A 24,397-nucleotide genomic window follows, 5' to 3' on the forward strand; every position below is an offset into this window, starting at 1 on the left:
CCACAGAGCCCACGAGATGACTGAGTACCAAGCACCTCTAGAAACTTTTTCCCCTAGAATATTGCACTTAATTTCCATCTGTTTATACACTGTCTGTACATGCTGTACTGCCACTCAGCAGTCCAGGTATGAGAATTGCTTTACAGAATGACTGGAAATGTGTAGTTCAAGCAAAGCCATACCTGACTTTCCACTTCTCCACTTCTGGTTTCAGCGGTGGCCACGCCAGTGTGGAGGCAGATCCCACGAGTGTCACAGCAAGGTCTGTAAGAGCTGCTCCACAGCCCTTTGTCAAAAGACTTCCAGGTTTCGTGTTTCATCCAGTCCTATAAAACAGGGCTAGTCCTACAAAGCCCTTCCAGAACTAGCTCTGCAGTGCACATGCCTTTTTGCCAGATGCCCAAAATATTGCACAAGAGTCGCCAGGATTTAGACCCAGATAACAAGATTATCTCAGCCTACATCTCCTTACCAGCAATGGGAAGCTTCAGGGAAGTGGGAGACTTGTCTCATTGTGTTGTTGACTGGCTCTTTGTTGTCATGAAACCCTGAGATTAGCTCAGTCGATTAGAGCATAGTGCTAATAACATCATGGTCAGTGTTTGGTCCCCATATGGGCTGTTCACTTAAGAGTTGGACTTGATGATCCTTGTGGGTCCCTTCCAGAATATTATGTGATTCTGTGAAAGGATGGGAAGTTATAAGGAGGACTGGCACTGACAGATGAAGAGTTTGGTAGAGCCTCCTAGCCACACAATACAATAATCAGATGGAGAGCTGGCTGCAGCTTAAAGAATAATGGGGGATGACAGAGGGGACAAGTTATCTAATCACCTTCTTACCATGCTTGCCCTGAGAAACAAAGAGAATCCTTCCCAGCCCATATAGTAGACAAAGATATGTTATCCCCTCTATATCCAAGAAACACCTCGTCCTGTTCACACAAGCTCCAAAATTTTGTGTTCCTATTGCAAAACAGCTGGCTGCAGATAAATAAAGCATATTGGTTCTAGGACAGGCAGAGGAGTTAGAAGAATCAGCAACCTGTGATGCTGGCAGGGCAGGGCTGAGAGACCTGACAGGGTGCCTGCAGGCTCCTCCTCCTGAAAATGAAGGTTAATTGTACCCGTGGTCGTGGCTAGTGTGGCTGCTGGGGAGAACGTCACCTGGCTGTGCAATGAAAGACTTAAGGCAGGAAAAATTTATTCCTCCAGGTCTACTCTTGGTATTTTCAGAGTGGCTAGGTTTAAAAGCAAGTAAAGAAATTGAAACACATAGGTTTGAAATTCTAAGCCTGACTCTGTGAACAACTTAATCCAAAATAAGGCAGCATAGGTGGGGAAAAAGGTGACATTACAGAGTCATACATTTCCCGATCAGTTCTTAAGCTGTCAGGAGCTTTCTTGGTCTGCGCTGAGAGTTAGGACCAGCAGGAATTGATCACATTCATTCTTGGGCTGCCAAAGTCCCGTGAACTCTCAGAAACTAAGCAGCACCTTAGTTACTTGCTGGTAACTTCCAGAGCAAGTCAGCTGTATGGGTTTACCAAGGAATTCCTGAGATTCCTCTTTATGTTCCTGTTTATCATTCAAATCACCTTAACAATAATTAGCACAGATAAGACAGATAGTGTGGCACAATAGATTTCCTCCACAGATTTCCTTTATCTTCTGCAAAAGGTCTGCGAGACTTTCACACCTCAATCTACCTCTTTAGTCTGTTCTCAATATCCACACAAAGACAGTGCCCAGTGTTACTGTTCTTTACAGCAGCTGGGGGAAGGCCCTGCAGTCTGTGCCATGAAGTTGTTTCAGGATCCAGAGTCCCGCTTGGACTATGGCTCTACAGGAAAGCAGACCCAGCTGGAGGGAGCCCAGTGCCAGTTTAGTGTGAAGCACTATGTACCAGAAACCCCTGAGATGTTACTTGTCAGCTCGAATTTACCCCAAAAAAGAAAGGAGGGAATTTTGGCCCTGTAGACTTGATGCTGGATCAGGTGCCACACTATTTCCCAAACCTCCTCCTCCTTCCCTGCAGCTAACAGAGGCCAGTACCATGTGCCATGCAATTTAACTTTCTAGGCAGAAAATCATTTGGGCTCCCTCCTGATGCAGACGAAAGTCGTGCCGCCTCGGGAGGCATTACCGAAGGTACAGCCATGCTCTTAAACTAAGCACCTGCATGCTGTGCAGCTGCACTGGGCGGCTCCTTCCCCCTGCTCCCTAATGTCCCCAACATGTGTGATTGCTTGGTAGCAATGAAGGGCTTCATCCCCTTCACGATCTGGCTCCTGCCCCCAGGGGCTTAGCAGAACATATTTTAAAAACCCTCCTGGGAGCTCACTCAAGCTCTCTGTTTACACAGCAGATTGGTGGCTTCTCGTTTGAAGTCAGGATTTAAGCTGTTCTTTCTAATTACAGAGAGACTCTGAAACCTGAGAGATCTCTGCTGGTGAAGACTAAGCACAGAGGAAAAAAAAAAAAACAACCCAGTTGCATAGGCAGAATAATTATTCATCCAAACCCTAGAGTTTGCTATAAACAGAAGGCCCCTGCAGCAAAATAGGACATATGCTGTTATTCGTCCCCTATAGTCTCTTTTCATCTTGCTGTTTTCTGTTCATCACCTCTGTTCCTTGCAAGTATCACCGGCACTCAAGGACATTTGTTCCACTTTGTCTACTACAGAGGATGAGGGATAGTAAAAATATCTGAATCCCAGTGAACTTCCCAAGACAGATGAATGAAAGCCAGAATGAATCCTCTCCAAACTGATGGCTGCCATGGGATATAACTACATTAATAGATTGATTAATCGCTGAAATTCATTTGAACTGATCAGTCACTAATGTTTCTATTAGGAGAATAAAAGGGAATATATTACCACCCCGTTTCAGAAAGGCAGTTAGTTTTTAAATGATTCCTTTGTAACTCTTGTGTTTCTCAGAGGCAGAAAGTGACGCCCCAGTGCCCCCTTCCTCTGTGGGTGTTCCTTCACTCATCCTTGCAAGGACAGGATGGAAGATTTGGGGCAAGGGGGACAGCAATGTTTGCTCCCTCCCTCAAGAGCCCCTTGAACAGTCTCTGAACAGTGCGAGGCTTCAGCCCTTCATCTGGTGGCATCCTGAACCTGCCTGGAGCTTCCAGACACGGCTATAGGCTGTGCTGGGATGGGACACTACCTCTTCCTTTGCTGTCACCAGCAAGTGTGATGTTTTGGCAGTTGACAGAGGAGGCAGGAGGTGGAAGCAAGGTGAGAAAAGACTTTGGGAACTTTCCCAGCATGTCAGAAATAGTCCTCCAGCAGCACAAATCCACAGCTGATTGGTTCCCAGTTCTCCTTGGGAGCGTGAGCCAAGTGGGGGATACGTCAAATGCAAGGTAGAAAACAGCACGTTTGAGAAAAGCTGAAACACACGGGTCTAATCACGTTCTGAAAGCAAGTCCAGTCCTTTCCTCACCCGAGTGTCCTGAGGAGAAGAGAATTGCTCTCTGTTGCCTGAGGGCAGTGCTTGTCCCCTTGGCTCAGTCTGCACTGAAAGGCCAGCACTTCAGTAATCAGATTAAGAGCCTCAAACAACAGCTGTGTTTGTTTTCTGATTTAAAGGCAAAATAATTATAAATTATTGTTTTCCTGTAAATTAAAATACTGTTTCCTCTCATCCTGATTTCCAATTTGTTCCCTGAATAAATACATCACAGCATTAACTGCTAGGATCGTACTGATCTGTGCAGGCTTCATAACACTTACAATCTCTTATCTGAAATGATTTAAGGGAAGGGGGCCATAAATCCCATTGAAAGTGAACTCCTTCCAGTGTTATCCACCATTCAAATGGACAGAGGCTGAATAATTGGACCTGATTAATTAAAAGCTGCAGGGCACCAGTGGGAAAGACTAATGTAGGTCTTCACTGAACACCCTCCCCCCAGATTTCTGCATTATTTTAAAAGGCACAACCCCCACTGCTCTGGCTTCATTTGCTTCAGACCAAGTGACACCAGAGCAGGATATCTGTGTCCTGTGCTGTGCATGACAAGTTCCTTTTGCCCTGCAGGACAAACACAGCAATCACCACACCACCACGCCAGCACAACATTGTGGCATGGGCTCCTCTACTCAATTTAAGGGACTCCTTGCACATACAGCAAGTGGTACATCTTAAATGTGTCTCCTTCTCGGAGCATTTAACCAAAAATCATTACGTTAACAGCCAAAAAAATTATGACAGGAACTTATGTTCAATGTTCCATCCAGATCACATGGTGGACACAGCTGCAATATCATCTTTCTGCCCACTGGTATGGCCTGAGACACGTCCCTGCTGCAGAGAAAACACCACTTAAGTGATGTATTAATGTGTCTTAACCAAGGTGTGACAGTGAGAATTTTATGCAAATTTTCTGCCCCATGTTCCCAGCTTTAATGTCATTTGGGTAATAAAAATATCAGTGAAACAAGATCATGCCAGAGACAACTGATACAGGCAAGATAAGTATGATATGAATGGAAGCAAATAAAAATAAAAATTGCCCCAGTTCTCACACTCAGGGTCTTATTTACTTCTATGATCACTCTCCCCTCTTCGCCTTTCACCACTGGATCAAATCTCAGCCAAATCTCCCATAGGTGTTTGATGATTTGGCAACAACTGAGCTGAAACTGAGCCCTCTAGGAGTTGATATTAGGGGCAGAAATCACCACTGTGAAATCTGAGACAGTTTTCACACATGTAGTGGGAACTGAAGAGCACAGGCTGAGAGGATCTTTACCAAATCTGCAGTGTAAGTCATTCTTCTCTGGTTTCTAAGTTAAGATCACCAGCTTTCCAGCCTGAATATTAAGCATGGAGCAGCAGAGCAGCAGTGAGACTGCTGTGGTGATGAATTTTTATTTCTTTGTTAATGGGGGTTACAGACTCTGAAGGGAAAATAGTGAATACGGGAGATAGGGAAGAGGGGGGAAAGAAAAAGCTACTAGATGTTTCTGGTGCTGGGAAAACTGCTCATACTGAAGTTAAGAGTGCAAATTTTATTTTAGAGGAGACAAAGGAAAATTATACCAGCCCTAATGCATACACACTTCAGCACAGCCACCCTCTCTCTTGCACTGAATCTGGAGGGACCCAGGAGAGCAATAGCACTGACAGTGCTGGCACTGGGCAGCTTCTCTGTGGGCTCCTGTATCCCACACCTTAGTGCAGGAAGTTCTGCTGGGCTAAAAAGCTTATTCCCTTGCTAGGGGCTTCTCTGCTCTCTTGTATATATACATGTGTGTATATATAGTCTTAGCTCTTCAACGTCTAGAGAGTTCTACTTTAAAATGCCCAGCAGAAGCAAGAGTCAGTTATTATGATGCACTCAAGCAGATAACAGCACTCAAAATGACCCTCAGTTCTTTGAGTTTCTTTGAAGTTTTTAACTTTTTAACTACCTGTCACAAAAAAAAAAATATTAGGAAGGGAAAAATCCCCTTTATTAAAGTAAAGCAAGGCCAGTGTTAGACAGTGCTGTTAAACACCTCTGTCCCGTACCTGGCTAGCTTGACTTTAGCTCACTGATTGCTCCTGTGTTTTCATTATCTGCATGTATTTCTGGTGTTTAACAGCATCAATCTTCTGCAGTGACACTATGCTGAAACTTTCAAAGCTAATGAACTTCATGTTTCCAGGAACTAATGATTGAAATTTACATTTTAGTAATGTCCTCTGCAACTCTTTCTTGTTTAAAAGCACCTAAAACCATTTTCTGTTTCTTTCTGCTTTGACAGAATGATCAGACACATGCAAAGAGAGATATTCTCTATTCTCAAATAGAGAATTTAGGTTCTTAATCCATGTGATATACTGATCTACAAATTAGGTAGATTAAGAAATTCCTGGTCCTCTACCTCTTGCTGTTTCTTCCCAGGCTATGTTGCAGCTCCCTGCCTCCACAGTTGTGACAGAATAAAATAGTTCATAGCCCATGATGCAAATCGAGCACAGAATGATCTAGGCAAAAAAAATAACCTTTTTTAAAATCCCCTTGTGTTGTTTTTTCACAATGAAATGTGTACTAGAAGATGAAAGTGTATTTCTCCTTCGGGATAATACAGTTTCCCTACACAATTCTTAGCTTCCCACAGTACCAAATTATAAAAAATGCCACAGATTTATTTGAAACTGTTCTTATGTCTAGAGAATAGGAGGGAGAGGTAAACCACCAGGAAATGCCAGCCACACAGTCAGTGAGAGCCTTCTTTGGGTAAGGAGTAGTGGAGTGGCTTCTTGATGGCTGACTCCAACATCTGGTTCCACCCAAACCTGCTACAAATTGAACAGTATTTCCTTAAAATTATAAAAAAATTGTAAAGCTTCAGCTCCTTGGGAGCTTCAGCACCCAATGGTGATGACTGTCATGGTACAAACCTAAAACCAGAGAATGACTTGTCTGACTCCAGTGCCAGTCAGGTGTCTTGAAATTTTGTACCAGGTGAGTTCCTATAATCAGATGTGGTCTCACACAGATGGACATTTCACTAACAGCCCCTGTGCTGTGGCCAGGGCCAGTTTCCCCCTCCCAGGCACTTCAGAAGGGAACCATGGGCTGAATGGGCAGACAGGACTGCTCTTCCCTAAACAGTCGCAGGCCACGTGTGAGAAAGAGCATGGATTTGAGGTGAGATGAATAAAACCCAGTTCCCCAGAGTATGAAGGGGGAGGGAGGTGGCTTTCTATACACACTAAAACAAGGTCTCCTGCAGTTCAGGGAAAGGTGAAGCCACATCAGAGCGGAAGGACAGAGAACTGTTGGTCAGATGTGAACCAACACAGGCAGAGGAAGAGGGCTCTGCTTCCCCTTGAGAAAGCTGAAAGCAAGGCAGTCTGTTGAGAACTGGGCTGGTTTCTAGAAGCATTCAGAACAGCATTAGAACAAGCTCTCTTTGCCTAGCAATGTTCAGGACACAAAAAATACCGTAAAATGTGTTCATTGTACCTGCACTGATAAAGTTCATGGACTGTACAGAGTGGGCAATCTGTTTCGACCTTCCCCTAAATCCTGCATGTCCTAGGAAATACAGCTCTAGCAGAAAAGTCTGAGGCCACTGACAGGAAAATAAAGAGGAATGTTGTTTTCTGAAAGTGATAATAAAAATTCAAGGGTTTTACAGGCACTGAATTTTGTCACAGTAAAGGCCAAGAAGCCTTGTAAAATGAAAATAAGTAGTGTAGCTGTGCGCTGTGTGGCACTAGCTGAAATAAGGACTCCCGTTATTTGTGTGGGGGAAGGGAAGCCACAGTTACTCCATTTCTATGCTGTGTTTGCTTAAAAAGACAAGGGCATGTGATGAGTTGATCCTTTCCTATTTAATGACTCCAAATTTCCCTCTTCTCTAACACTGTAACCAGCCTTCTTTCAGGGGCAGTCCTTTTCCAGCACAGGTATTTGCCAGTTTGCTCTCCCGAGGTGAGCAGTGAAGGGCCCCTGATCTGCTGGAGGAATACAGAGCTGTACAGATGTTTTTTGCAACCATTACAGGGACAACAGGGTGTAAGCTTCAACTAGGTCTGTTGCTCTTTACTGCCCAAAGAGCACTGGGAGGGGACTGCATGGACACTACACTGAGCCTTTTCTTGTGAAGAAAGGACAATATGGAACACTAATACAAGGAAGCGGAAGGGGATGAGGAGGGAATATTTCCTGAGCTGATTCAGAGGGAAATAGAGGAAGATGGGCAAACAGTGTGCAAAGAGCTGGAAAGTGCTAAAAACCTCAGCAAGCAGTTCTGAAGCACTTATTCATCTGTTTTACTCCAGAGTTACCCAAAGACAAGCCATCTTGACACCGGGATACAAACACCTGTGTGTGGACCCAGAAAGGGCAGATGAGCCCTTTCTGGTAGGTGTGTGATAGAGATGACAAGGATGATGTGCTGCCATAAAGGCAGAGAGGTATCACAGGCACCAGGGCACGTGGTGCTTTCATTCCCAAGGACATCTCTTCAATTTTGTTGCACAGCTATACAAACATTCAAATGTATCCAGGAAAGCTGTGCCCATTTAGAAACATCTCTGATTCTCTGAAATACATGCCACTGAGGTGTCAGTAACCTGGCTTTACCTTGGGACCTTTAGCTTCACCACCTCACAAATGCCAGAGGAGCTTTTCAGCATAGTGCAAGAAACCTGAGCTCTTAAATTACCAAATGGAAAAACACTAGGAGCTTTGCCATGAGTTCCCATACAACAGCAGAGAAACGTCATATTCTTGTGGCTTATCTGCAGACATCTGCAATCTTTTGCTGTGACCCTGTGCAGGTACAAACAATCTGTGCAGGAAGCAAGAAGTGCCTAAGTACAGAAGCTGTGCCACAACAGCCCCTGACTCCAGAAGTGATCCTCCAGGGCCCACTGTGACTCTGGCCAGGCAGAGAACTCTGGGGTACAGGGACAGCACAGTGACCGGGCAAGGCGGGAGGGCCCCAGAGAACAGGGAGCCTTTCAGAGCACACAGGAGAGAGAGGCTGAGGGAGGCAGGGCAAACCATGTATTAAGGTAACACATCTTGAAGGCAGTCTCCCAAAGCAGTTATCAATAAAGCTACTGAGGTTAAATGGGATTTGAGTGTAATCTGCAACACTGAGACAAGGCTAAACTAGCATCCTGGTTCTGCACACCAGGGGTGTGTGCAGACTGATGGGATCAGCTCATGCAGAAACAACTGCTTTCTAATTCTTCTTTTTAGGAGTGAGTTTTTCTGCTCTCTGAAACTGTAGATAAATTCTCATCGGCAACAACAATATTAACAATTAACACTGTAACACATTCAAATCCCTGAATCTTCTTGTGCTAAACGCAACTCTGCCTCTTCAGCATGTGGGTGGCTCAGTAGACTTGGCATAAACAATTGGCATTGGTGGGGTGTCACAGTAGGGCATCTTGTTACTGCTCATCAAATATTAGCAGCTTCCACTGTGTGCCACAGGAACAGGCAGGAAAGTGTCTCATCTCACCCAGTTCTTGTGTGTGATTGTATCAGCATTTTTCTGAGATGCAGTTAGTTGGATTCTCGTAAAAAACTGTCACTCCACCTTTGAATAGCTGATAGTAACATTTCACCTTTCCCCAAAGAAAGAGACACTTGCCAGAGATTAAATCATAAACCTTGTCACCCTCCACCAGTTTTAAAGTGCATGAAGTAACAAACCTGCATCTCTCTGGCAGTAAACAGCGTGGCAATTAGCACAGAAAACTCTCCCTGGAATACTTCTTGTAAAGTAAATACCTGGGACCTTGCCTCAGTCTATAAAACATGACAGAAATAGACAGGAAGGACCAAAGGCTTTCCAGTGACTCTTTCCTGACCTCTCCACAAGCCCATATCCTACAGACATGGGAGTGGGAAGAAGAGCAGAGTCCCTGCCATGAACACCTTTTGCAGTGCTCTGTGCCCCAAGCAGAGGAGAAGCCTCCTGTGAGCTACCAAGGGACCAAGACTGCTTTGATTTTGCTGAGGCAAATGTACTACCTCGATAGCTCCCACACTTGCTACAAGGGCTGCACTGATTTTCCATGAATCAGATAAATCACCACCAAGAGCTTAGCCCACTGCCTCCCTCTGCCCCTGGTTCTGACAGCTGAGCACAGGCACAGCTCATTTTGTTTCCCCTCACAGTGCATATGGGGTGCTGGATGGCATCTAGTTCCTGTTTCCTCTGGTTTTCTTCTTTTCAGTGAGTGATCTTTTCTTTTTCTGGCTTTTATTTTTTTCTTTTATTTAAGTCAGCCTGAACCCATGACAGGCTTCTTGCTTAACACTGAATGACCACAGGGTGTTTTTGCATGTTGCCTTGACATGAGCTACTGCCTTTTGGTGGATGAATTCTTCTATCCTTATTATTTCCAAATCTCAGTTTTGACAGCTGCTGAACATGCTCCACATGCTTAACGGCTTCAGAGTGAGACAGAAAAGAAATTTCTAAATATGGGTTTAGAAGCCACCTGGAAAAAATGAGTAGCTATTTTACAAACCAGTTTGAGTAATTCCATAGACTTCCTTCACACTCCAAAATATGCAAAGAAATAAAAAGAATTAGCAGTTGTGATCACACTTATGAAGCAAATTCCAGAAGCTAAAAACAGACTTGCTGTGTTGTAGTAGAGCATGCACCCTTTGAGGGCTCTATATGTAATTTATAACGTTTGTCCTTAACACTGCAACAAATTTCAGCTCCTAAAATGTGTAGTTGCTGAGAACCCCAAGTCTAGCAGCAAACAGCTGGGCAGAAAGAGCAGAAAAGCCTTCCTACAGTGCATCATGCAAATTAAGCAATTGAGAACTCTGAAAACCAGAAAAATACATGAGCAACATGGGGTGTCCTGCCAATGCCACTGTCACATGGCATCTTAAACCCTTTGCCTTCAGATACAGTACCTGAGACCCAGACTTGGGGTGCTGAGGGAGCTGAGAAAATAATCGGCAAAGCAAGGCAGACCCCCAAACCTACCTCCGAGCAACTCTCAAAAGGTAAGGATCAATTAGATGGACGGTGGGGTGGGTGCTGTAGAGATCTGCTACAGAGAGCAAGAGAGAAGGCTACAAGATTACAAGATGTAGTCTCCCTAGTAAAGTTCTCATCAGTTAGAGTGGTTTCCCCTTTCTTCTCCTCTTCTCATCCCTACTTTTATCCCTGCTCCTGTTGCCCAGCTCACCCTTTCACAACTAGCCGTAGCCCTTAGGCTACCTGCCAGCAGGCTATTCTCAATCACAAGGAGGTAAAGGGAAGGCACAAAGCCAGCCAGTCAGAGGCATATTAACCAAGCCTCACAGGCAGCAAGTCCCTTTCTGCCCCCCCCCCGAGTCCATTCAGGACATGGATTCTTGCTATGCAGAGAAAGGCCCTCGGTATTTCAAAGCAGAAAAGGCATCTGTGCTTTCTTTTGTCTGGGGATTTAAGCACCAGTTACATGTTTGTCCCAAAAAATTTAGCCAACAAGAGCTTTAGTGAACAAAGAAACACAAACCAACCTGGACTGGAATGAGGCTGGAAGGAAAGCAGATTGGGTTTCCACGGCACTTATGTAGGAAGCCATCATTAGATGCTGCAAAATGCTCTCAGAATTTCATGTTGGAGCTGAACTCAATATAATCAATGCCAGCTGTTCCATCAGTTTCAATAAGATGCTTGTCAGGCCCTTTGAAAGCAAACCATAAATTGGCACTAGTTTTCCCTTCCTGAGAGCAGCTGATGCTCTTTTTCCCTTCTAATAACACAGGTTCTCATTTTCTGATGGATGTTAGGCTGATAGCAGAATCCTGATGGTAACTGGTCAGTTGGAAAACCTAACAAGAGACAAAACAGGAAAACCTGGCTTTCCACACAGATTACTCCCAAGTGAGTTACTGAGACTCAAGGTTTCCAGCAGCTTACCTGGTGTTCAGCTTTCAAGAAAATTCGGTGGATGCAATTTGCTCTGTCATGCTACAGCACTTACAGTAACATCAGCAGTAATGAAGATGAGAGGGTTGGCATCAGCAAAGTAACCAAGCAAAACCAGTTGATTTTGAGCATCCTTTCCTTAGGATGCTCCTCTCTTTGTTACCTGTCATGGAGCAGTCCTGGTTCTTGCTACGTAAAGCAGGCTGCCTGGATGGTGCAGATCTTCCAAGCCCTACACTCTGTTTAGTTTGCCTGCCAAGAAATGTGCCTGGTAGTAGAATCTGGGTTCAGACTGATGTGTATCCAATGAGACTGGGGCTGAGAGGCTGGAGCAGAACAGTATGGATGCACCAAGTCACCCAGGACACAGAGAGGTAAAAGCAACATTTTTTGCTTGAACTGTAGAAGCACAGGAACAGATGCTCAGTCACACTCCAGTTCCCCTGTGGCACACAGAGTTGGAAATGTAGCCAGATCTCCACTTCTAGAAGAGAAATTTTTATGATTTCTGCAAGAAATCTTCAGGAGCAGCAGTGGCTCTAATACAGTGTTTGATGCAGGCAAGATGTGCTGTGGGGCTGAGGAGAAAGGATACCTGTGGCAGAAGAAACCACCTGAATCACTTCTGTAAAATCCAACCACTCTGAACTTTGCAGAACAGGTTTTTGCACCTGGCTGTGATAAGGAGTGATTTATAGAGTCATCCTAAGACTGTTAAAAGACGTAGGATTTAGCAAAATGCTACAAACAGGAGCTCTGCCTGAGAAATCTGTTTCCAATTAGGACGAATGTTGAGGTCCTTCCCTAGGGCATTATTCCTGTGATTCTCATAATAATTTTTGTGACTGCCTTTTCACAAAGACTTGGGGATTTAGGCACCTGCTCTATTACAGATACCTTAATTCCTATGACTTTAGAAAATCTTGACCACCACTGCTGTTCATACATCACTGAAAAGCACAAATTATACAGACAACTTAGTTACAGATATAAATGATATTTAATGCTTTAGCCAGGCAGACTAGGCAGTCTAGGTTAGAAAGTCCCCTAAAGAAGACCCTCACATCTATTTACATCCATTCTGCACAGGTAAAAAGGTCTTTGAATTTTATGAAGGTGCTATTTCCTCTCAGAAGGCTCTGAGTCTCATGTTCACAAGGGTTGTTTACCCAACACTGCTCACTGGTTTGGTCAGAAGGGTACATGAAATAGATCAGCCTTCAAGCAAAGGCATTCCATAAGGTCAGAGTAGTCACAGGGATTTAATAACATTATTAAAAGCTAGTTTGCTTTTCAAAGCAGTTTTACCACTACTACTCCTAGCTTAGATGCCACTACCTCTTGTTTCTTAATATCTTAAGATAAACAGGCCTTCAAATCCTTTTGCTACAAAGCTTTGTGCTGGTCCTGTCCTCTTTGCCTCTACAGGGGTATGTCTGCTGCTGAACCTTGTGCCAGGGAAGGAGCACAAAGAAGAGCAGGCTTAGCAGAGTGCCAAGTGTCACAGCCAGGGAAGAAGCTGGTCACTGATAGGGATGAAGCAAGTCGGATGGGAGCTGGCAGGGCCCAGCTGCTGTGCCAGCTGCTGAACAAACCCTCTTCACTTCCCTTCGCTGGGCTGCCTCCCACACACTGTGCTGACAAGGCCTGCATTGCTACATCCAACACTTCATTCTGTGCTTTGAAAGTCCAGAGTAATTGAGTGACAAAGTCATTCTGCCTTGCATCTCAGCAAAGGGTTTTACTCTAAAGACCCTTTCATCTTCTGACCTTCTCCTCTCTGCCCTTCCTGAAGCCTGGCTAGCCCGAGGCCCAAAAGGGCACATGAAGGGGCAACTGAACCTTTCCAAAAGTACATCCTGTGCTCTCCTAGCCTGAGCTCTGCCAGTGCAGTTGGTACCTGGGGGAAGCATATGGCTGGGAACCCCCAGCAAACCCATGCTTCCTAAGAACCCACCCCCTCCACAAATACAATACACAAGATCTGTCCTGTTCACAGCACTCCCACCAAAGCACAAACTCTTCTCATGCTCCAGGAGCAGGTCTGGACTACAACCACTTCAACCAATGCGGTTACCATAGGCAAAAAGTTTAAGATCTTACAAAAACACTGCAAATGCATGACCTGGCAAGGTTCCTACCCTTCCCTGCTTCCATATTGGACACAACATTAGACAAGCTTAGAATAAAAAATGGAAATGGGAAGGATAATTGTTCCAGGAAACACATAACTCAGGCTGCCCATACTGATGAGCGTTACATGAGTCACTTGTCCAACTTCTTAGTTCTGATGAGGCAATTCCTTAGAAAAGAGTACTCTTTTAAGTACTCTTATTAAGAGTAATAAAAGTTAAAAATAATTAAAAATACAGAACCATCACAAAATATTAGGGGAATGTAGTATGGTCCTTAGGTATACAGCTCCCTGAATTTACAATTAATGCCAATCTTGCTATAACAGTAGACCAATACCTCTTATACTGCTTTGATTTCACAAACTTTATCATTCACATCACCTCCACAGAACTCTCCCTGCAGTCTTGCCATCTCTTTTGACATGTGTTCACACGGAAGGGAGACAAAAAGTAGGAGAATTTTGCAACCATCATGATTCCCAGTGATGGATGCCCAAGTGCTTTTTCCTTAGAAGGCCTCTGTTTTCCTTCCTAATCTGCTCACGTATCCTCTCCTTTCTCTCATGATCCTGTACTCTCAGCAGTTCAGCAGAGACCAGTCCTGTGGTTGAACACACCAAAAGTAGAAAAAAGCAGTTTCTGAGATATCTCCCAGCTGGGCTGCTACTGATTCATTTTGTGATGTTTTCCTTCCACATTGCACAGATAACTTCAGAAAGTGTTTTCTTGTTTGTTTGGGGTTTTATTTAAAAATTCCTTGTAAAAATTCTCATGCCAATATATGAGATTCCCCTCTGCCTCCCTGAAACCCCCATGTCTCTTAACTGATGCTGTCTTTTTCCACCTTTACTCTAACCAGCCCAATCCATCCTGTAGATGATTTGTGTTCCAAGGAAGTTCCATCTGTTCTGCTGTCTTTCCAGAGGAGGAGGGGGGATGTGCTGCCTGGGCAGAGCAGAGAAACACTGCAGGAGTAAAGGACAAGTGTTCCCTGTGCCTGTGAAGAGCTTAGAGCTCTTTCACAAGGGAGGAAGGAGTGGCTGAGGCCATGTCTTTTCCTATGCTCAATACAGAAAGTAAGTTCTCTTTTACTGTTACAACCTGAGTCCTAAAAGACAAGGCTGGACTAGCCCAGCCCTAGCTATTAGATGCAATTATGACGCCAACATAAGCTCCAGAAGCGCCTGCATTTCATGGAAGACATTATTTTACCTTTGCAAATCTCTATGAAGAGAAACATGGGATAAATGTAAGTAAAATTTGAAATATACCTTTATATTTATGTCTTATGCAGCAGTATATTACTTGCCTAATAGGTATTTATGCATAATACATATTGAATATCATACAATCATAAATATTAGAGATAGAGCCAACTAATGTATAGAAATTACTTTTCTCTTGCAAGGAAGCTAATTATTACCAGGTGAAATGCAAGGGTTCTTTTTACTAGCTTATACCCTTCTGGAATGTGGATTTTAGTCTAAGAAGTGATGGCAGGATCTGTTCTGAGGGTATAAGGCTACTTTGCTCCTCATACTTTATTCTGTGTAAGCATCCAAAAGGAAGCCATCTGGTCTGAAAGATGGCTATGCTATCAATTATCTGTGAGGATGTATTTTCAAGGGAAATTATATCCTTTCAAGGTTTGGCTACTTTGTTTAGACAACTTTACCAGTGGAGAATTTGCTTTTAGGTGCCTTAAGTGTGTAAAATTTCAAGTCTGAATATTTGTGAAATAATGAAGTTTAAAAGGTCAAACAGGAAACTGAAAGGCAAGCTGGCTGTAGTCTGTACTATCAATGGTGTACATTGTTCTGCCAGAAATCACTAACTGGGAGGTATTCAACCCCCTAGATAAGTATATAGAGAATGCCACAGAGAAAGACATGTCCCCTGTTAAGTTCCTGAAGTGCAGAAGCCCACAGAGTAGATGGGGAGACTAACAAATGAAAAGTAGAAATAAGGATTCTGCTCCTATATGCACTGCTGGGAACTGCTCAAGGAGTTCAGGTGCTAGTAGAGCCTCTGGGTGCAGTAGCCCAGAGACAGTCCTCCCCAAAACATGGCCAACCTTGGCTCCATAATCTACAGTCACAGCTCGGTGTTGTCAGGGAAAAGAGCATTGCACCTTCAATATTGGCTGCTGATATCTCATCTCTCCTATCTTTTGAAAGACTGAGAACCTGAGGGCCTCAGCACAAGCCCAGCTGGCTCAACTGGGCCAGGTAACAGAAAAATAGAGTTTGAAATCAGGAGTCAGCTTTGCATGTTCTCCAGGGTGCCATACCTGCCTGTTGGAAATTCCCCATTAATCTCAATATACCACAGGTGAATACAGTGGTAACTGCCTGCATCTCTCAGTATAATAAATAAGCCATCTTGGCCTGAAAGTAGAAGAATTCCTGACAAGTGTTCAGCTGAAATGAAATAAGCAGTTTTTGAGATGTGCTTCTGATCTCTCACTACTTCTTCCAGGGTCAAGTCCATTTCTCAGTTTGTGCTTGAATCTCCCATTTAATATTAAACTGCTTGATTTTATATCGCAATAAAACAATGTTGTTACAGTAGTTGCCTGAATAGACAGTTGTGACATTCTTTTCAAATACATAGTATAATTTTTTTCAAACTTTTGGTAATTCTGATATCTTTTTTGGTTGTTTGGTTTGTGGGGTTTTTTGTCATCATGCAGCACAGTCTTCAAAACACTGATAGCCAAATATTTCTGTTGAAATATACAACCAAGTTTTTAGCAAATACTTGCATTCTCACACTCTACACATCTACAGCACTCCATGAAAACTAACTGACACTACTGTCATCTTGTTCAACACCAACTGGGATTAGTCAGCTGTAGGTCTGCACCTCCAAAGAGCAAAAATGAAGAGTAAATATCAGCTTTGAGCACCTAAAAGAGCCAGAAAATTATTAACTACCTCTAATTAGGGATACATGTTTATACCTGGAGCTACTAGCTACTCATTCTTGCTGTTCTGGAAGAACTGTACTGCTACCATAACCTTGGAGCAGTCCTGAGCAGGAGAACTGCAGCTTGACAAACCCTCTTAAACCACCTGTTATCTACAGGGAATTTTGGTTGAGATCTTGCTGCAGCAAATACACATCTCTGTGTGCTAACATCAACCATTCACCCCACCCAGATCTTGCAAGAACAAAGTTCAGGTTCTGCCTGAAGGTCTCTTCCTCTGAACACAGTCACTTACCTATCTCAGAATTATTCCCAGAATATGGAAGTACAGGTGATTTTAGGGCTGTGGACCAAAACCACTGCAGCCACCTAACTTAAGATGTTGATCTAACATGAATTTACTCTTCAAGCCTAAATTGTTCAAAGACTTGTGGAGGTTTATCTTTGTGTGAGCAAGCTTTCTGCTGGATCTGGTACTTTTGGTCCATGCCACTCTTCCTTTACATGAATAAGACATCACATTTCCAAAATAAATCAGGGAAACATCTATCACCAGCTCAGTTGGGTGGCATGGCTTACTTGGATCAAACGTGTGCTCTAACCTATGGAGTGACCAAAGCACCAGCAGTAAACTCCACCATACTCCCACCTTCTGACCTAGCAATGTCCTAAGATATTGTTTCCAAAGACTGAGGTGGTTATTTTCCATGCTTACCCAGAGCCTGTCCAGTGAGCTTTACTGCCATTCCACCACGGGTTTTATGCCATTAGCTATTGCCACAGCAGCCATCAAACACAGGTCTGTCTGGGTGATCAGCTTGCATGTGTTCCATCCACTGCCTCAATTCTCCATTCATTAATGGTGTGCAGCATCTCTCACTCAAAGTCTTCAACCAATACCTCAGATTTGGAGTGTACAGCACTCAGCACTGACTTTCACAACCCGATGAGACGCAGCATGCACAGCAGGCAGGAACTACAGTACTTTACTCCTGGTCTGACACCAGTTCATAGGATCACCTTGGGAAAGCCATGTCACCCCTCCTTGCCTGAGTTTTCCCAGCTGTTAGATAAAGATAATAATGTTCTTTGAAGCCTGTCCAAATCCTTTGATAAAGGACAAAGATTTTAAAACATTATTTTTGACTGCACAGTCTTCAGGACATGAATTGCATCTTTGGCATGGGAAATCCTCTAACACACCACAAGTGCTAACACTGCCCCAAAGAGAAAACAACAAACTCTGCACTGGCTTATCACTACAGGCACTGGAAAAATACACGCTGGTTGCTGATACACTCCTGGATTTTGGCAAGTCTATGTGTTATTTCTGAACACAATCGCAACTTGCTTTGAGTTCAAAGAATTGTTCAGCGCTGCTCAGGGTTATCTAGGAGGCAAGTCAGCCTCTGGCAGTATCACCCTGTGTCCTTGGGAATATTCCTCTGGCTTGATCTGAAGCTGAGTGGATTGTGAAGACACACAGCTGGGTTTCTGGGCATCCTCTTGTACTATACATGCTCCAGTCAATGTATTTTAGTTGCCAAGAGAGTTTTAATTTTCTTATTTAGAAGAATGAATTGTGGTAATGGGTGTCTACATTGGCAATGTGCAATCTTTTTGTTTGTTTGTTTTCTTCCCTTTGCTGAAAGGTCATATAATATTTGTACTAAGCAGTAATGACCAAAGGAGCATACACAGCTCTAACTCAGAACAGAGAGGGTCCTTCTTATGTCACTGCTGTCAACTTAGGACAAAAACTGCGATGAATAGGAAAAAATAAATAAATCTTTTGTTTTCAAAGCTAAATAGCCAAAAATGCAGCTAGAAAAGTTCCATAAAGGTTTAGCTTTCAGCAACACATAGCGGAAACAAAGCTCATTCCTCCTCTTGCTGTGCCCCCTGACCTCAGAGTTTTATATGTCACTGCCTAGAAGGCCTCTAGTCACGGCAGCCTCTGTGCATGGCTTTCCCAGGACTTTAAGGGTTTTCCTTGGGGGATGCTTGAGTTGGGAAAAAAAGGGTTTTAGCACCAGCCTTCGATTTAAAATAGCAGGGGGAGTTTACTGATTAATATTCATGAGAAGGGAACAGTCTGCTTTTTGTTACTGCAGTCGTTTCCCATGCAAGGTGGGTTGAGAGGGAGGAATACATTAAGGAACATATCCTACTGTCACAACTACCACCACCTTTAGAGATACAGAAATCAGGAGTCTGAGCAGAGCTCAGATGGTAAATATTTAACAGGGAAAGGACTTGCCTCCTCTTTCTGCCTGTATATATTAAACTCATTCTTTCACTTTAACAAGGGAACTGTGTTTTCCCGCTCTTTCAACCCCCACCCCTGCCCCTCACTTAAATTCTAGGACTAAGTGGATAGTTCCCAACATGCTATAAATCCCCTCCACCAGTAACCCAACTGAATGTATTTCCTTGTTTGGTTGTTTTCTAAAGTCATTGCTAGTCCTTCTCCAGTGGGAGATGTTTGCTCTATTCATTGAGGCACAAGGAAGAGCAGGACTGGTTCCCTTGCACTCATACCAGAAAATTTCTGGGATAACCTAGCTGAAATCCATGATTCTCACACCCATCTAAAACTGGCATATGAAAAAAGCAGAAGTAAAACAAAATTTTTCAAACACAGGTGCTGATTTGCCTTGCCTCTGAATTGTGGGCATTCAGCTCAAAATGCTGCTTTTCACGTGCCAAGGTGCAGAGCATGGTCTTCACCTTGACATCCTCAGTTCTTCTGCTGTCAAATCCATCAACATCTGGGTTCAGGGATCCCAGAACCAAGAATGATTTCTGAAAAGTATAGTGAAGGGTTCAAAGCCTCTTCTGTGAGGATAAGCAGGGACTCTTATTATCCTGTGCAATCACAGGGAAAATACACCAGCTCATTTGGCAAATTCAGCTTTATTTAATAACTCCTTAGAGATTGGAGACTGTGCTACACCTCCAATTCTAACATCAAAAGCAGATCTGTGCAGGAGCTGACAGACCTCTTTGACAAGAAATTTGTATCTGTGCTCATGACCCTATAATAGCAAGGCAGTAGCAAAGTAGCTGAGCATCACCATTTGACATTTTCTCTTGCACTGAGTGAAACAAACTGTCCTGGCACAGCCACACTTCAGCTGATGCAACCAGCACCAGACAGCACCAGAGCAGCACACATGGGAACTCTGGGGACCTCACAGACAAGAATGAGCCCTGTGAACTCATACACTTGAAAATGAGCTGATCATGAACAGACTATGGCAATGCACAACTTAAATCATGTCTGGATAACAAGACAGCATCATCACCCTGACTGTAACCTTATCTTCTTACCTCCACAGAACAAAAGAGCATTAGTGGATCCAAATGGCAACGCATGTGGCCTGCTTTGGGGCCCATCTCTCACAGAGGGCAGCAAGAGCCCACTCTGAGAGCCAGGTTAACTCTGCCACCAGCTGCTGGCAAGGCCTGGGGTCAGGCTGGATTCAGATGAACTGTGATCCCAGATCAACCTCACTGTTTTGACAGATGTCCTTAGACTAAGTGCAGTTAAATGGATCAGTACAGTCAATTTTACCTGGGGGAAGGATGGGATAATAAAGAAGAGCAGAGAGAAATGACCAGTTTCACCACAACAACTGTCCTTGTCCCAAAGGCCCCGTCCCAGTGCAATATCCCTCTATCTCTTCAGCATCCAGCTAGAAAATTTTGCCAGTGGAAACATGTCGGGTTTGCACTTTTGTGCAGATAAAACTGTGAGATAGCTGCACCAACAGAGGTAGTTTTGCCTGTACAGCACCTTTTCCCTGGGAACTGAAATATTTCACATTGGCAAAGGACATCTACTGTTAGAAGCTTCATTTCCATTGCTTGGGTAGCAAAACTTCAGTAACTCAGATAAAGCAGATAATGAGGCCCAGAGTTTCTCACTGAAGCCAGAGAAGATGGTGTGATGCATGAGAAGACATTGCATGGAGATGGGAATTTGATAACAACCAAGAGGAGTTGTTATCACCATGCCAGTCAAGGCTAAGAAAAAAGGAACTTTCTGAACATGGCTGGGGAAAGGAGGGTCTCCCTGACCTTGGCTGCAGCGCACTCGCAGCCCAAGCAGTGCACGCCTCGCTGGAGCTCTGCTTTGAAGAACTGTGCCTGACTTCAAGGTGATTGTGAATGCAGACCATGACCCATTTTAAACAGGTAGGCCAAGAAAACCTCCATCTCTCTGCCTTTAGGGACCTGTTTCAGAATACTGAGAGCTTACCTTGAAAATGTTTTCCATACTGTTTGATGTTGTGGAACAGTCAGTGGGAATACTGACAGCATTAGTTGTCTGGGTGGCTTATTGATTTGTTCTAGTTTTATTAAATCGGCTAAAGTTCATTCAGAAGTCTCCATTCCCCACACACAAATACTTATTCTGAATGCTGCCTTGAGAAGAGTAAATGGGGGGAAAAAAGAAGGGGACTTTAAAATTTAAAAATTTATCTAAAGAAATCTGTGATGACTCCATAAAAAATATATATTATTTATGTCACTAGCATAATCTTCTGTGTTCAATACCTCTAGCTACTTAAATTCTGCAAAAAGTTGAGTTGCAGTGTGCATGATATTTCTAATGACATTTGCACACAAATTTGTGTGTCTGTGTTCAGACGGAGAGTCTCCTGAAGAGAATGATTCTACCACAGAAAGAAATTTTCTTTTTGTCAACCAAGTAACTAAAGAAAAGCTTAGACCGTTGCCCTATTTTTGTAAGAAAATTGAGACTTGCGCTCTTGGTAACCTATACCCATGAAGTAATGACAGACAAATTAAATGGCTGAGGTCACGCAAGACCAGTCCAGACCTTTCCCCTTCCCCCAACAGTAAGATGAGAGCCCCAGGCAATTTCCAAGGAACTTTACAAATTGAAGTAGGAGCTGTGAAAATGGCCAGTGCTCAGCAGCTGAGAGAAGGAGCCCAGGATTTCACAGGGACAGGGTGTGAATGGCTCAGGTCTGGCTGAAGGAGCACGGGGGAAGAGGCACAGTGCTGCTGTTGTCAGAGCCCAAGCGCTCCTCCAGTGCAGGCGGGACAAAGGTATCTTAAGTATCTCCTTGGATCGAATTCCAGATTTCTCCATTCTGAGGTGATCCAGAGAAAACTGTCAAAGAAGTGACATCTGCCAGAACAGGTAGAAGACCTGAATTTAATCTCTTTGCTTCCGTGCTGAAACATAAATTAATTTCCATTAATTTACTAACCCGAATGAGATTGTACTGTTGTTATGGTCTGATTGAGACATCAAGAAAGATTTGGAGACTCTTTTTTCCTCAAAAAACCCCTTCTACACCACCTCTGGTTTCTAAGAAAAACACCACAGATTTAATCTATTAGAACGTCACTATTCTTCTCTCAAAAAGTAGTGATGTTAAAACAGCTTATTATCTTTCAGCAGATAATTTAAAGGCACAAATATGTTAAAATTTATAATTCTTCCTGCTGTCTAATTCTGGATATATTTTAAGATGCATTTGTGTTTGAACGGGATCTTTTTAAAAGATCATTAATTGAAGCTGTCTGGCTCTGTCATCCTGCCCTCCCATTCTCCACCCAATGAATCAGTAAATTGTAACAAGAGAATCTGGCTAAACAAGTTCCTAATTCAAACGCCATCTTATGGACAAAGAAGTCTTTGAAAATAGTATCCATCATCTGGCTCCTTGCGATGGAGCGGAAAGTTGTTTTTATACTGTTCACAGAATTCACCTCTCCCTTCAGCGCCGTCAAATGTTGAGTGTGGTGCCGTATGAGAGAGTGGAGCCCAGGGAGAGGAGAGGGAAGGGGGAGGCCTCCGTCAAGGAGCCCAGGGCAAGCAATTTCCTGCCAATTAACACACAGCTAGTGATAATATTTCTCCCAAGAATAGAGTTTCAGATAAGGAGAAATTTTATACTGGCTGATTCCAGGTTACTGATAGAGCTTCCTTTTCTAAGGTCCAGTTGTCTGCTTGGTGGAGTGACTGGCTCCAGTGCGAGCAGTGCGGGGTCTCGGAGCGTGCACAAGCCAGGCTGGCTTTGATCACAGGAATGAGATGATTGGCAGAAGAGTCCCACTTCCCAACAGGAGAGATCCCAACAGCAGCCTCTGAAGCTGAGCACACAGCTTGTCATGGCTGTTTTTGTGAGGGTGTCACTAAGCTGTAGCTCTCCCTGCGAGCCCTGATTCATAAGCCTCTGCATTCATAAGCAGAGTTGCAAAGTTCACTGTGCAGCACTACAAACAAAATGAATTAATCTGTGCAAAATGATTCAGAGCCAAGCACTGTATTATCCATGATAATACACTAACCAAACAAAATACTCTTGACTAGTATTCTATAAAACTGATTTCAAATGTGTTCATTAATGTCCTTATAAAGAAAGCTGCTCTTGGCAAGGTGGTAATTTTATATTTTTTCCTTTTCCTTTTCAGCTGTTGGAGTACCTGAGAGCAACAGAGCACAAGGAAATCAGAATAAAAGACATTTGTTCTAAGTGTAAATGCACAGGGCATTTTGTGTGAGGAGACCAGACCCTTTTCCTTTACTCTCCTGCATCTTGTAACTTCTTTGAGAAGGCTGGTGGGAAGAGGTTAAAGGTTACCTAGAGCTGCCAGTGAGAGTGAAAAATGGTGGATAGTGCCCCTGTTCTTGACTGTGAGTTCCTTTATTTTCTTTTGTCATGGCAATACCTTCCCAGGGAAGGACTGAATGTTGCAAATTAGTGTACCAACTTATCTTTATAATTACCTCTTCAGGTGCAATACTGAGCCAGCTGTTTGCATGAACAAAAGAAACTGCTCAGTAGTGTCTGTGTATTGGTATCTGCCACAAACTTGTTTTTAGGCTTATCAAGTATCTGGCTCATTATTAAACAAAACACTAACAGAATTTTACCCCTTTTTCTGGGAAAGTAAAGATCTTTTCCTGAAAACTTCAGCCTGATACAAATTATTCTAGGAAGAAATCTCAACTTATACCAGTACATCTAATTAGGAGAACATCTGATAAAATCATATATGTCAGCTGAGTTTGAAGAAGCAAAAATTGCGTGCTGTTACAAATGAGAGAGACACGGGGCTTGGGGAGGGTGAATTCTGCCAGAGCTGTGTGAACAAGAGCTGCAGCTTTTATTTCCCACCACATCTTCTTGGGCACAAAGGAAAACTCCCTCTGATGGGAAAAGATGATGATTTTGGTGACCATGCATGAGAGAAGTCTCAGGAGAAACATTCAATTCTTGTGCTTATTCAGAAAAGAAACCTTGGAAACTTGAAATAAATTCCCAGGAATGCTGTTGTCTGTTGTGCTCAGGCTGCCTCCAAGTACACGAGTCTTCCTGGGAAAGAGGGTGCTGCCATGGAAGACCCCTTCCAGGTGAAAAAAGCTGTGATGTTCTGCAAGAATTGTCACCAACAAAGAATTGCAGAAACTCAAAGGACAAGACAAAGAGACAATAGACCATTGCTCAGGACTCTGTATGTAATAATAGACAGCACAATTTGAGCAGGATACTGAGCCCATCCTGACAGATGGTGCTCCAGCCTCTAGCCAGGACAGGGAGGTTAGGTTAACCCAAACAAGCCTGGCCTAAATAAGCTGGTAAATCAGGAGGGCACATGAACCAAGGCATGAGAGCTGATTAAAATCCTATTGTAGTGGAAAAGTCTTTTACTGACTATCATCAAAGCCAACCGAACTCTTATTAACAATATAAACACACACAGACTAAAATAACATATGTTTACACGGGACTTGTGTCCAGACAAGATCCTTACCAAGCTATACTGAAGTATGTAATGTGAGTTACAGTGAGGTGAAGAGCTCAGTGCAATGGACCAAAGGCGCTGTCTGAGGTGCATGACTAAGTAAAATCTGAATGGCTGGGTA

The sequence above is a fragment of the Passer montanus genome, unplaced genomic scaffold (genome assembly GCF_014805655.1).
Source record: "Passer montanus isolate IOZ18808 unplaced genomic scaffold, ASM1480565v1 scaffold1, whole genome shotgun sequence".
Taxonomy (NCBI): Eukaryota; Metazoa; Chordata; class Aves; order Passeriformes; family Passeridae; genus Passer; species Passer montanus.